The 13,368-nt window shown below is 39.4% G+C and overlaps 2 pseudogenes; both read right to left on the reverse strand.

Moving 5' to 3' along the window:
- Positions 1-3,450: 3,450 nt before the first annotated feature.
- Positions 3,451-4,412, reverse strand: LOC116621813 (annotated as a pseudogene).
- A 1,740-nt stretch (positions 4,413-6,152) lies between these two features.
- LOC116621914 lies at positions 6,153-6,270 on the reverse strand (annotated as a pseudogene).
- Between the last annotated feature and the right edge of the window lie 7,098 nt (positions 6,271-13,368).

A 13,368-nucleotide genomic window follows, 5' to 3' on the forward strand; every position in this document is an offset into this window, starting at 1 on the left:
TCAAAAAATTAAAAATAGAGCTACCCTATGACCCAGCAATTGCACTCCTGGGTATTTACCCCAAAGACACAGATGTAGTGAAAAGAAGGGGCACATGCCACCCCGTGTTCATAGCAGCAATGTCCGCAATAGCCAAACTGTGGAAAGAGCCGAGATGCCCTTCAACAGATGAATGGATATAGAAGATGTGGTCCACATATACAATGGAATATTACTCAGCCATCAGAAAGAATGAATACCGAACTTTTACATCAATATGGATGGGACTGGAGGAGATTATGCTAAGTGAACTAAGTCAAGCAGAGAAAGTCAATTATCATATGGTTTCACTTATTTGTGGAACATAAGGAATAGCATGGAGGACATTAGGAGAAAGAAGGGAAAAATGAAGGGGTGAACTCGGAGGGAGGGATGAACCATGAGAGAGTATGGACTCTGAGAAACAAACTGAGGGTTTTAGAGGGGATGGGGGTGGGTGTATGCGTTAGCACGGTGGTGGGTATTAAGGAGGGCACATACTGCATGGAGCCCTGGGTGTTATATGAAAACAATGAATCATGGATCACTACATCAAAAACTAATGATGTATTGTATGGTGACTAACATAATAAAATAAAATTAAAAAAGAGATGTAATATATATATATGTATATAGAAGATATTGAAGATAAAGAAGATGTTTTATATATATTGAAGATATAGAAGATATTAAAGGTAAAGAAGATATCATACACACACACAGGAATATTACTCAGCCATAAGAAGAATGAAATCTTGCCAATTACAATGACGTGGATAGAGCTAGAGAGTATTATGCTAAGCAAAATAAGTCAGGCATAGAAAGACAAATACCATATGATTTCACCCATACGTGGAATTTAAGAAACAAATCAAATGAACATGGCGGGAGGTGGGTGGGAAGAGGCAAACCAAGAAACAGACTCTTAATTGTAGAGAACAAACTGATGGTTAATGGAGGGGGAAGTGGGTGGGGGAATGGGTTAAATGGGTGATGGATATATGTGGTCTTTTGTGACTGTCTTCTTTCATTTAGCATAATGTTTATGAGGTTCATTCATGTTGCAATACTTCATTTTTATATTGCCAAATAACGTTCCATTCCTCTGCATTGATATACCACCTTTTGTATTTAATGGATAGACATTGGGTTGTTTCTACTTTTTAGCTATTATTAATACTGTTATGAGCATTAGTGTGCTGCTTTTTGTATGGACATTTGTTTTCAGTTCTCTAGGGTATATACCCAGAAGTAGAGTTGCTGGGTCTATTATGGTAATTTTTTGTTTTTCTTTTTTTTTAAATTTAAATTCAGTTAGCCAACATACAGTACATCATTAGTTTCAGATGTAGTCTTCAATGATTGATCAGTTGCATATAACATCCAGTGCTCATCTCATCAAGTGCCCTCCTTAATGCTCACCTTTTTGAAAAATTGCTGATCTACTTTCCTCAGTGGCTGTACCACATTTTGTATTCCAACCAGCAGGGTAAAATAGTTTCAATTTCTTTACAACTCACCAACACTTATTATTATATATCTTTTTATTTATAGTCATCCTAGTGGGTGTGAAATTGTATGCCAATTTTGTCATTTGACTTTCATTTTCCTAATGAATAACTAATAATGCCAAGCATTGTTTCATAGGCTTAAAGGCCTTTTGCAGCTCTTCTTATTTTTTTAAACAATTAAAATTTTAATTCCAGTGTAGTTAACATACAGTGTTAGATTAGTTTCAGGTGTACAATATAATGATTCAACAATTCCATATATGACTCCGTGCTCAACAAAGTAAGTGTACTCTTAATCCCTTTCACCTATTTCACCAATCCCCCTACCCACTTCCCCTCTGGTAACCATGTTCTCTTTAGTTTTTTAGTTTGTCTCTTTTTTCTCCCTTTGTTTTGTTTCTTAAATTCCACATATGAGTGAAATCATATGGCATTTGTCTTTATCTGACTGACATTTGCTTAATATTATACTCTCTAGCTCCATCCATGTTGTTGAAAATGGCAAGATTTCATTCTTTTTATGGCTGAATAATATTACATTGTATATATATATACGCCACATTTTCTTTTTCTATTCATGTATCAGTGGACATTTGGGCTCTTTCCATAAATTGGCTATTGTATATGATGCTTCAATAGACATAGGAGTGCATATATCCTTTCAAATTACTGTTCTTGTATTCTTCTGGTAAATACCGAGTAGTGTGATTATTAGATCACATGGTAGTTCTCATTTTAATTTTAATTTATTTTTATTTTTTAAAAACATTTTATTTATTTGTCAGAGAGAGAGAGAGAGTGAGAGTGAGCGCAAGCAGGGGGAGCAACAGGCAGAGGGAGAAGCAGGCTCCCTTCTGAGCAAGGAGCCCAATGAGGGACTCAGTCCCAGGACCCTGGGATCATGACCTGAGTCAAAGGTAGACACTTAATGGACTGAGCCACCCAGGCATCCCTCATTTTAATTTTTAGAGGAACCTCCACACTGTCTTCCACACTGACTGTATCAGTTTGCATTCCCACCAACAGTGCATGAGGGTTCCTTTTTCTCTACATCCTCACCAACACTTGTTTCTTATGTTTTTGATTGTAGACATTCTGACAGGTGTGTGGTGATATCTCTTTGTGGTTTTGATTTGCATTTCCCTGATGATAAGTGATGTTGAGCATATTTTCATGTGTCTATTGGCCATCTGTATGTCTTCTTTGGAGAAATGTCTGTTCATGTCTTCTGCCCATTTCTATATTGGATTATTTGAAATTCAAACAATTATTTTGATTAGAGAATATTATGAAAAATTATATGTCAACAATCTGGGAAATCTAGAAGAAATGGATAAATTCCTAGAAACATACAAACTACCAAATCTGAAACAGGAAGAAATAGAAAATTTGACCAGACCAATAACCAGCAAAGAAATTGTGTCAGTAATCAACAATCTCCCAACAAACCAAAGTCCAGGGCCAGATGACTTCCCAGGGGAATTCTACCAGAAATTTAAAGAAGAATTAATACCTACTCTTCTCAACCTGTTCCAAAAAGTAGAAATGGAAGGAACACTTCCCAGCTCATTCCGTTTTTTTTTAAGGACACATTTATTCAGCGTCATGATCAGACTATTATATTTAGCAATCAACAGCATGGGTGCAAAAAAAAAAAAATCTACATTAAAACCCTTTGTTGGAATGCTTTACACTTGCCACAGAACAGAAACTAAAATAAACTGTTATACAATTATTCACAAATACAGTCCTTGAGTTTTTTGCCCATACACATGAGTATTGTCTAAAACATGTTTTCTTTGTAGCAGCTAGGCCCTGCCACCACTGTGGTTGGCTGAGTTCACAAATCCGTTGTAACCTGTAGCTTCCCTGTCACTTCTCTGGCTCTCCTCTCCTGCTAAGTTTTGTTTCCTGGCAGTAATTAAAACCTTCTGCCACAGCCATAGCTACTGCTGCTGCTGGAACCGCCATAGCCACTTTGGTTTCGTGGTTTGGCAAAGTATTGGCCTCTACCACCACAGGGGCCAGAACTTCTGCCTCCATAATTTCCTCCTTTCATGGGTCCAATATTTGAGGATTGATTGTTGTAATTGCCAAAATCATTATAGCTTCCACCACCTCCAAAGTTGCTTCCATCATTACCAAATCCATTATAGCCATCTCCACTGCCACCATATCCACCACCACCTCGACTGCCACCAAAGCCACCTCAACCACCAAAGTTCCCTCCACGACCAAAGTTGTCATTCCCACCAAAACCACCTCCACGACCACCACCAAAGTTTCCAGAACTACTTCGATCTCTTTGGCTGGATGAAGCACTAGCCATCTCTTGCTTAGATAGGGCTTTCCTTACTTCACAGTTGTGGCCATTCTCAGTATGGTATTTTTGAATGATAGTCTTGTCTAGAGAGTCATGGTCATCAAATGTTACAAAAGCAAATCCTCTCTTTTTGCCACTGCCTCGGTCAGTCATGATCTCAATCACTTCAATTTTCCCATACTGTTCAAAATAATCTCTTAGATGATGTTCTTCAGTGTCTTCTTTAATGCCACCAACAAAAATCTTTTTCACAGTTAAGTGGGCACCAGGTCTTTGAGATCTTCTCTTGAGACAGCCCTCTTTGGTTCCACAACTCTTCCATCCACCTTGTGTGGCCTTGCATTCATGGTTGCATCCACCTCCTCCACAGTGGCATATATAACAAACCCAAAGCCTCTGGGGTGCTTGGTGTTTGGATCTCTCATTACCACACAGTCTGTAAGCATTCCTCATTGCTCAAAATGGCTCCTCAGACTCTCACCGGTTGTTTCAAAGCTCAAACCTCTGATGAAGAGCTTCCGCAGCTGTTCAGGCTCTTTGGGAGACTCTGACTTAGACATGACGGTGATGGGAGGGGAGGTTTTAACGATGCTTACTTATTGGAGTCCATGGGCAGAAAGGTGTAATCTAACGAAAGTATCTCTTCCCAACTCATTCTACTGGGCACCATGACCTTATTTTCAAAACAGGACAAAGACCCCACTAAAAAGGAGAGTTAAAGGCCAATATCCCTGATGAACATGGATGCAAAAATTCTAAACAAGACACTAGCATATCAAATGCAATGGTACATTAAAAGAATTATTCACCACGATCAAGTGGGATTTATTCCTGGGCTGCAGGGATCGTTCAATATTCACAAATCAATCAATGTGATACACCACATTAATAAAAGGAAAGGATAAGAACCACACAATCCTCTCAATAGATGCAGAAAGTATTTAATACCATTTTATTACTTGAAATGCAAGCCTGCTTCAAGATATTTGCCATCCCCCAGTAGGAGCAGGATCCCATGATCTCCTGGGGCAAGGCATAGATTGAGAGAATATATTGTAAACCCTAAGACGACAGCCTTGTGGATAGAATATTCTTGGCTGTAGATTTTTCCCATTTAGCATGTTGAATATATCATGTCACTTTATTCTGGCTTGCCAAGTTTCTGTGGAGAGATCTGCAGCTAACCTTATGGGTCTTCCCTTGTAAGGTAGAGACTTCTTTTGTCTTGCTGCTTTTAGGATTTTTTCTTTATCACTATATTTTGCAAATTTAACTACAATATGTCTTTTTGTTGGCCTGCTTTTGTTGATTTTGATGGGATTTCTCTGTGCTTCCTTGATTTGGATGTCTGTTTCCTTCCCCAGATTAGGGAAGTTTTCAACTATTATTTCCTCACATAAAGCTTCTGCCCCCCCTTTTCTCTCTCTTCTTCTTTTGGGACTCCTGTGATATGAATGTTATTACATTTGATGTAGTCACTGACTTCTCTAAGTCTATTCTCATGATCCATAATTCTTCTGTCTTTTGTTCAGCTTCATTATTTCCATCCTTTTAAAAAAAGATCTTATTTATTTATTTGACAGAGAGAGAGAAAGCACAAGTAGGCAGAATGGCAGGCAGAGGAAGAGGGAGAAGCAGGCTCCCCTCTGAGCAGAGAGCCTGACGTGGGACTTGATCCCAGGACCCTAGGATCATGACCTGAGCTGAAGGCAGACGCTTAATGGACTGAGCCACCCAGGCACCCTTCCATTATTCTTTTCCATCACTTATTTGTTCCTCAGCTTCTTCTATACTTGTGGTCATTACATTCAGCCTGTTTCAAATCTCAGTTATTGTATTTTTCATTCCTGACTGATTGTTTTTTAATTCTTTTTCCTCTGTGGTAAGAGTCTCCCTGATGTCTTCTATGCTTTTCTCAAGCCCAGTGTGTATTCTTATGATTGTTGCTTTAAATTCTCCATCAGGCATATTTCTTATATCTGTTTTGATTTATCTCTGGCCATGACCTTTTCTTGTGTTTTCTTTTGGGATGAATTCCTCTGTTCTGGCATGTTGTTTAAATCACTGTCTTCTTCTCTGTGTTAGAATATCCTGTTATGTTTCCTGCTCCTGAGAGTAATAGCTTTATGAAAGAGGTCATATTGTGTCCAGGGCATGGCTCTTCAGGATTTGTTTGTGGTGTGTGCTGCATGCCCTCTGCTGCTGTGTTTTGGCTCCCTTAACTATTCGGGTCAGTTGTCTGCAGAGGCTTTCCTTGCCTGCGTGGGCAGCGTGTGGACCTTGGCCAGAATGTGTTGGAAAAAAAAAAACGATGGTTAGTTGCCATGAAGTAGGTGGTAATGCCTTCGTTGTATGTGTGTTGTGGGGCCTCTTCCATCCTTGTCAAGGGGAATGCTAACCTCTCCTTTCATACAACACTGAAGATCTTTTTGAATGGTATTTGTTTGGGAACCTATGAATTTCATGAACTTGGATGTCCAATCCTCTTCCCAGATTTGAAATATTCTCAGGCATTATTTCTTTAAATATGTTTTCTATCTCCTTCTGTCTCTCTTTTCTTTCTGGGACTCCAATTATTTGCTCATTACTTCATTTGATTATAGCCCATAGTTTATATAGGCTTTCTTCATTTTTTTTATTGTTTTTTTCTTTGTTCTGTGACTGGGTTATCTTAAGGGCCAGTCTTCTACTTTATAGTTTTTTTCTTCTGCTTCATCCATTCTAGTGTTGATCCTCTCTATTGAATTTTTCATTTAATTCACTGTATTTTTCAGTTTTAGAATTTCTGTTTGGTGTTTATTTTTTGTGATTTCTATCTCTGTTGAATTCTCATTTTGTTCATGTGTTGTTTACTGGATTTTCTTGCATTGTCCTTCTGTGTTTTCTTATAGCTCATTGAGTTTCCTTAAAACAACAATTTTGAATTCTTTTCAGGTAAATTGAAGATCTCCATGTCATTGTGGTCAATTACTGGAAGATTATTGTGATCCTTTATTGGTGTTATGTTTCCTTGATTTTACATGTTCCTTGAAGTCTTACATTGCTATCCTTGCATTTGAAGTAGTGTCACCTCCTTCATTTTTTATTGACTGACTTCCTGAGAGAAATACCTCTGTCAGTCTTGTCAGAGATCCTGAGACCTTCTATGGATACAGCTCATCCACACTTTTTGCTCCCTCTTGTGGCAGGATTCTTAAACTTGTATGCCTTCTCTCAGTTTTGCAATGCACCAGTCCAAGTTCTGGTTGCGTCCCTTTTGTTTTCCCATGGGTGGTGCTAAATGCCCAAATTTGTGGTCTCTCCTCAGCCTGCAGATTTGGGTCAGCTTTCTACTTACTAGCCATCTGCCAAAACTCACTCTTGCTGCCATTTGGAGTATCCAGATGGTGCCAGCCACAAAGTGTGTGAGTGTGGCACATAGAATGCTGGGGTGCTCATGGAGGGATCTGCTCACTAGAAGTCACAAAGGGCACATTGATGGGCCTCTTGATGGAATCCATGATGTGGTTAGTAGAATCTTTGTCCCTTTGATACCTTCCAAGCCCTGGCTGCTGGTCTCTTAGCCACTCACCACCCTCCAGTTGTCCAGCTCATAATTCAGTACTATAGGTGGAGTGAGAGAGAAATAGGCCTCTTTGGCAGTGTCCTGCACAGTGGTGAAAGCTAGACACTTATTCACCCACTTTCACTTTATCTTACAGGAGAAATCATGGGTCAAGGAGGGCACTCTTGGCATTGAACTGGGCCACCTTGGGTGAGGAGTGATGCTGATAGGTAAACTGAAGGGACTTCATTTTAGAAAAGTTCTATTTCTTCTGTTTCTCTGCTAAGTCCCTTTATTCATGTTCTATATTTTGCATCTGAGTAAACCAAAGAATCTATGTTCCCATTCCAAGAGGAGACAAGAAAATTAATCATTCTCCAATTTTTGTCCTAAGACCCCGATCACCTCATAATATCTAAGAAGGACCAGATCCCAAACATGTTCCAGGACATTAGCTTTGAATAAACCATAGTCAAAACTGGCATCAACACCCACTACTTTTGGTGATTCATGGAATAACACTTATTGTTTACCTGACACTCACCTTTGATTGGACCTTACCCTGGATTCCTGACAGAACATGTATCCTGGACCTCTTTCCAATATAAACCCCTAACCCCAAGTGATGGGGAAACTCACATTTCCTTTTCTGAGTCTCCCAGACACTTTGTCTGCTATATGCAATCACTTATGCTAGTCAATAAACTGCTCTCATTTCCTCCTAGCTTGTGTTTGATTTCTATTATGCACAAAACCAAGGCTCATCTTGGCTGGTCCTGTGAGACCCCCTCTTGGTCCTCAGACGTGTCCTGCCTATGTTAATGCAGGTAAAGTCAACCTGTTCCTCTTATCCTCTTCAACGCATCAAATCTCTGTTTTTCTTTTTTCTCCAACAGTGTGCTAGAACTTCTCTGCTGGACTCCTGGACTTCCACAGTCTCTCTCATCTGTGGGTGATTGTACAACTCTGTTCTCCAGAGGTTTGCAGACCGTGGTCTAGAGGGCCTGTGCCAGTTCACAGTACATTTCAGGGTCCAAAGCTGGGACTGAGGTCTGTATGCCTGTTACCCGACATATGGGTGGGTACAACTCTTCTTGAGCCATCTGGCATATGGTGCTGGATCTCACAGGTCCTACAAAGGTACTTTTGTCCACGAATTGATGCCAAATTGCTGTTGTTGAAGGGGGTATACAAAAGAGGGACATCTTATTCAGCCATCATCCTGATGTCACTCCCAGATCCTTCCCTTTAAATTACTTCAATGGACTTTCTTTAATCCTAGATGACTTCTTTGTGTCTCTCTTTATTTTTTTAAAATATTTTATTTATTTATTTGACAGAGAGACACAGCGAGAGAGGGAACACAAGCAGGGGGAGTGGGAGAGGGAGAACACAAGCAGGGGGAGTGGGAGAGGGAGAAGCAGGCTTCCTGCCAAGCAGGGAGCCTGATGTGGGGCTCAATCCCAGGACCCTGGGATCATGACCTGAGCCGAAGGCAGACGCTTAACGACTGAGCCACCCAGGCGCCCCTGTGTCTCTCTTTAAAGAATGACAGCTCCAACTGCTTGGTTTCTTACTTGGCCAAAAAGCTCTTGGATGTTTTACCGATACCACTAGCCACAGTGGTAAAAGGGAGGAATAAAAGCATTAGCTTATGTCATATCTGCACTAGACATTAAGGTAATTGAATGATTCACTATGAGAATCAAAGATTTAGAACTACTTAAGATCTTTGATACCATCTTACTTAATTTTCACATTTGACTTATGAGAAAAAGAGGGGAAAGTATTCTCCTGGGTCTTCTGTCTCCAACCCAGGGCCCTTTTCATTATATTGCTTATATTTATCAAATACACACATGACAAGTATCTGGCTTCCATCTTGAAAAAGGAAAACCTTGGTTTTGGCACTGCTTTACCTAGGGGCTCCCACTGGGAACTTGCCCTATATTCTGGGATTTCCCTTTCCTCTCATCATTCATTAATATGTCCTTACCATGGGATCAGCTTTTCAGGGCTCTATTTGCTGCTTTTTCCAGGTGGAAAAGGTGTGTTAACAGTGCACCCTCCCTCTATCCCTGTATTTATAATTGGTCTTCTGGCAGCAGTACCCTAAACTAGAAGAATGGTTAGTAGTATAAACTTCAGGCACTGTGACAGATCAGCAAGAGGGATATTTAGGGATAATGCTACCTTCTAATGGTTCTCAAATCATACTATGTGAGTGGTCTCATACTATGTGAGTTTTTACATCCAGGGCCAGAACTTATGAGGTAAAATAAAAAGATCTTTACAGTTGATAGTGATATCATTCTCCAACCTTACCAGCCTTTCTCTCTCTTTAAATCTAGAGGCACATGAAGAATGAAAAATGATGCAGACTGTTTATCATATCTTGGGATGCCTCATGGACTTGTAGTTAAGTCACTTGATCACAAATACCTTGCTTTCCTCAGCATGGTCTGATGGAAAGACCACTGGACTAGTTGTTAGGAAACCTGGACTCTATTAATACTTCATTCATTAACTGATGTCATCACATTGGGCTCAAAACCTGACCCTCTCTAGGCCTGTTTTCTTACCTGCAAAATGAGGAAATTGGATAAGATAAGTGGTTATCAACCTTCTGTGAATCAGAATCACCTCACTTTAAAATACAGGTGAAACAATACAAATGCCTGATGACTACTTTCAAGAGATTCTAATTTTGGGGGGTGGGCTTAAGCATTGATATTTATTGTATTTACCAAGTAAATCTAAAAAGCTGAGGTTGAGAACCACTGCACTATATGTGATTCTGAGTTGACTCTCTCTCTCTCAAAAAAAGAAGTTATAAAGATAAGCGAAATATGTTCCAAAGTATTTCTAAAAGAAACACTAGGAATAGATTGTAAGGCAGAGGATAGAGCGAAAACAATGTGTGTAATATTTCAGTGGTGCTCCATTTTCCCTTCCTGTTATCTACTATGTGTCACACAACTTTCCTCACCTTCATTAAAATCTTCAACTCACCTTGTATGTAATATTTCATTTTCTAAACTCTGTAACTCTACTTTCCATGTTGGCAAAATGGTAGATCTCTAAAACTTGAAAGTTAGGAGCAGAGCAGACTCTAGAGATAAAGTAGGGGAGGGGTCAGCTCACCTCTCAACAGCTTGCAGAATACTGCCACTTATGGCTCAGCATTTCCAGTCTCAGTCAGCCCTTCTTAAAATCCATTACAATCTCTCTCAGGTTCTAGATTCTATGCCAGACCATGAAAGAGATCCAAGATCTCTGTGTAATATAAAGTAATAGGTATGAATTGACACATAATTTTATGAGTATGTACACATTGTGAAAATGCACAGAAATTTCCCAGTTTTCTTTTTTTCCCCTTCAGGCTTTCTTGCTTCTGCTGTGTACTGGCCCAGGATAAGAAACCAAAATGGAATGCTGGAGGCAAGGGAAACAAAAGCAAAAATGAACTATTGGAACTTTTTCAAGATAAAAAACACAGTGAAGGAAACAATCAGCAAAACTAAAAGGCAACCTGTAGAATGGGAAAAGATATTTGCAAATGAAATATCTGATAAAGGGTTAGTATCCAAAATCTATAAAGAACTTATCAAACTCAACACACAAAAAACCAAATAATCCAGTTAAGAAATGGGCAGAAGACATGAATACAGATTTTTCCAAAGAAGACATTCAGATAACTAAGAGACACATGAAAAGATGCTGAACATTATTCATCATCAGAGAAGTACAAATCAAAACCATGATGACATACTACTACACACCTGTCAGAATGGCTAAAATTAACAATACAAGAAACAACAGGTGTTGGCAAGGATGCAGAGAAAGGGAACCCTCTTACACTGTTGGTGGGAATGCAAACTGGTGCAGCCACTCTGGGATACAGTATGGAGGTTCCTCAAAAAATTAAACATATAACTACCCTACTATCCAGCAACTGCACTAATAGGTATTTACCCAAAGGATACAAAAACACTGATTCAAAGGGGCACATGCACCCCAATGTTTATTGCAGAATTATCAACAATAGCCAAACTATGGAAAGAGGCCAAACATCCATCAACTGATGAATGGATAAAGAAGATGTGGTGTATGTATATATATATATATATATATATAGATAGATAGATAGATATAGATATAGATATAGATATAGATATATATAATGGAATATTACTCAGCCACCAAAAAGAATGAAATCTTGCCATTTGCAATGCCAAAGATGGAGCTAGAGTGTATTATGCTAAGAGAAATAAGTCAGTCAGAGAAAGACAAATACCATATGATTTCACCCATATGTGTAATTTAAGAAACAAAAGAGAAGAACATAGGGGAAAGAATGAAAAAAAAGAGAGAGGGAGGCAAACCATAAAAGAAACTTTTTAAAGACTATTTATATATTTGAGAGGAAGGGAGGGGGGAAGGGGCAGAGGGAAAGGGAAAGAAAGAATCTCAAGCAGGCTTCATGCTGAGCATGGAGCCCATCGTAGGGTTCCATCTCATGACCTTGAGATCATGTCTTGAGCCGAAACCACCACCCAGGCACCCCAAGAAACTCTTAACTATAGAGAACTAACTGAAGGTTGTTGGGGGGCGGTGATGGGCATTAAGGAGATCACTTGTTATGATGAGCACTGGGTGTTGTATGTAAGTGATGAATCACTGAATTCTACTCCTGAAACCAATATTGCACTATATGTTAAATAACTAGAATTTAAATAAAAATTTAAAAATTAAAAAAGGTAAATCAACACTAACATGAGCCTTACCTCTATCTCATCTGAATTTCTGTTGTGTCAATTTTAGAGCCCAAGGAGGCTGAAACAAGTCTGAAATTTGCTTGCAAAGATGTTAGGTGAATAGAGATAAGTAAGGGAGAGCAAAGCAACTGACTGGCCAATTAGAGGTTGCATAATTTTTTTAAAAGATCTTATTTATTTATTTTAGAGAGAGAAAGAGAGGATGAGTGGGGGAAGGAGCAGAGGAGGAGAGACAGGGAGGGAGAAAGAATCTCCAGCACACTTGGAGCTGAGTGTGGAACCTGACACAGGGCTTGATCTCACAACCCTGAGATCATGACCTGAGCCAAAACCAAGAGTTGGACGCTCAACCAACTGAGCCACTCAGGTGTGCCTTTTTTTTTTTTTTTAAGATTTTATTTATATATTTATTTGAGAGAGCGAGCGAGCGAGCGAGCAAGTGGGGCGGGGGTGGGGGGAGGTGAGAGGGAGAGAAAGAATCCTAAGAAGACTCTGCACTGAATGCAAAGCCTGACATGGAGCTCGATATCATGACCCATAGATCATGACCTGAGCTGAAACCACGAGCTGGACGTTCAACTGACTGAGCCACCCAGGTGCCCCAGGGTTGCATAACTTTTTGACCCTGGGAAAGTGGCTTCACCATTCTAGTCTTTAGGGTTTTTTTGCTTTTAGAATGAGAGAGTGGGACTAGAGGATCTCTAAGGTTCCTCCTGGTTATAATACTCTAATTTCCAACATAAAGATAACCAGGATATTTCTGCCTTGTAAAAACCAGAGCTTCAGAATAGGGAAGGTAGCAAGGATTGAGAGCAGGAAATTCAGAACAGGTATACCAAGGTGAGGTCAACATTAGTAGGAAGATCATGATTGTGGTGTGTGATCTTGGGTAAATCACTTTTCCTTTCAGGACTGATTTCCTCATCTTGATTTTTATTTTTATTTTTTAAGTTTTCATTTAAATTCCAGTTAGGTAAAATACAGTGTAATATTAGATTCAGGTGTACAATATAGTGATCTAACACTTCCATATAAGGCCTGGTGTGCATTACAAGTGCACTCCTTAATCCCCATCACCTATTTAACCTATCCCCCCACCACTTCTTTTCCGGTAACCATCAGTTTATTCTTTACAGTTAAGAGTCTGTCTTTCTTTCTTTCTTTCTTTCTTTCTTTCTTTCTTTCTTTCTTTCT

Source organism: Phoca vitulina, unplaced genomic scaffold (assembly GCF_004348235.1).
Source record: "Phoca vitulina isolate PV1807 unplaced genomic scaffold, GSC_HSeal_1.0 scaffold51, whole genome shotgun sequence".
Taxonomy (NCBI): Eukaryota; Metazoa; Chordata; class Mammalia; order Carnivora; family Phocidae; genus Phoca; species Phoca vitulina.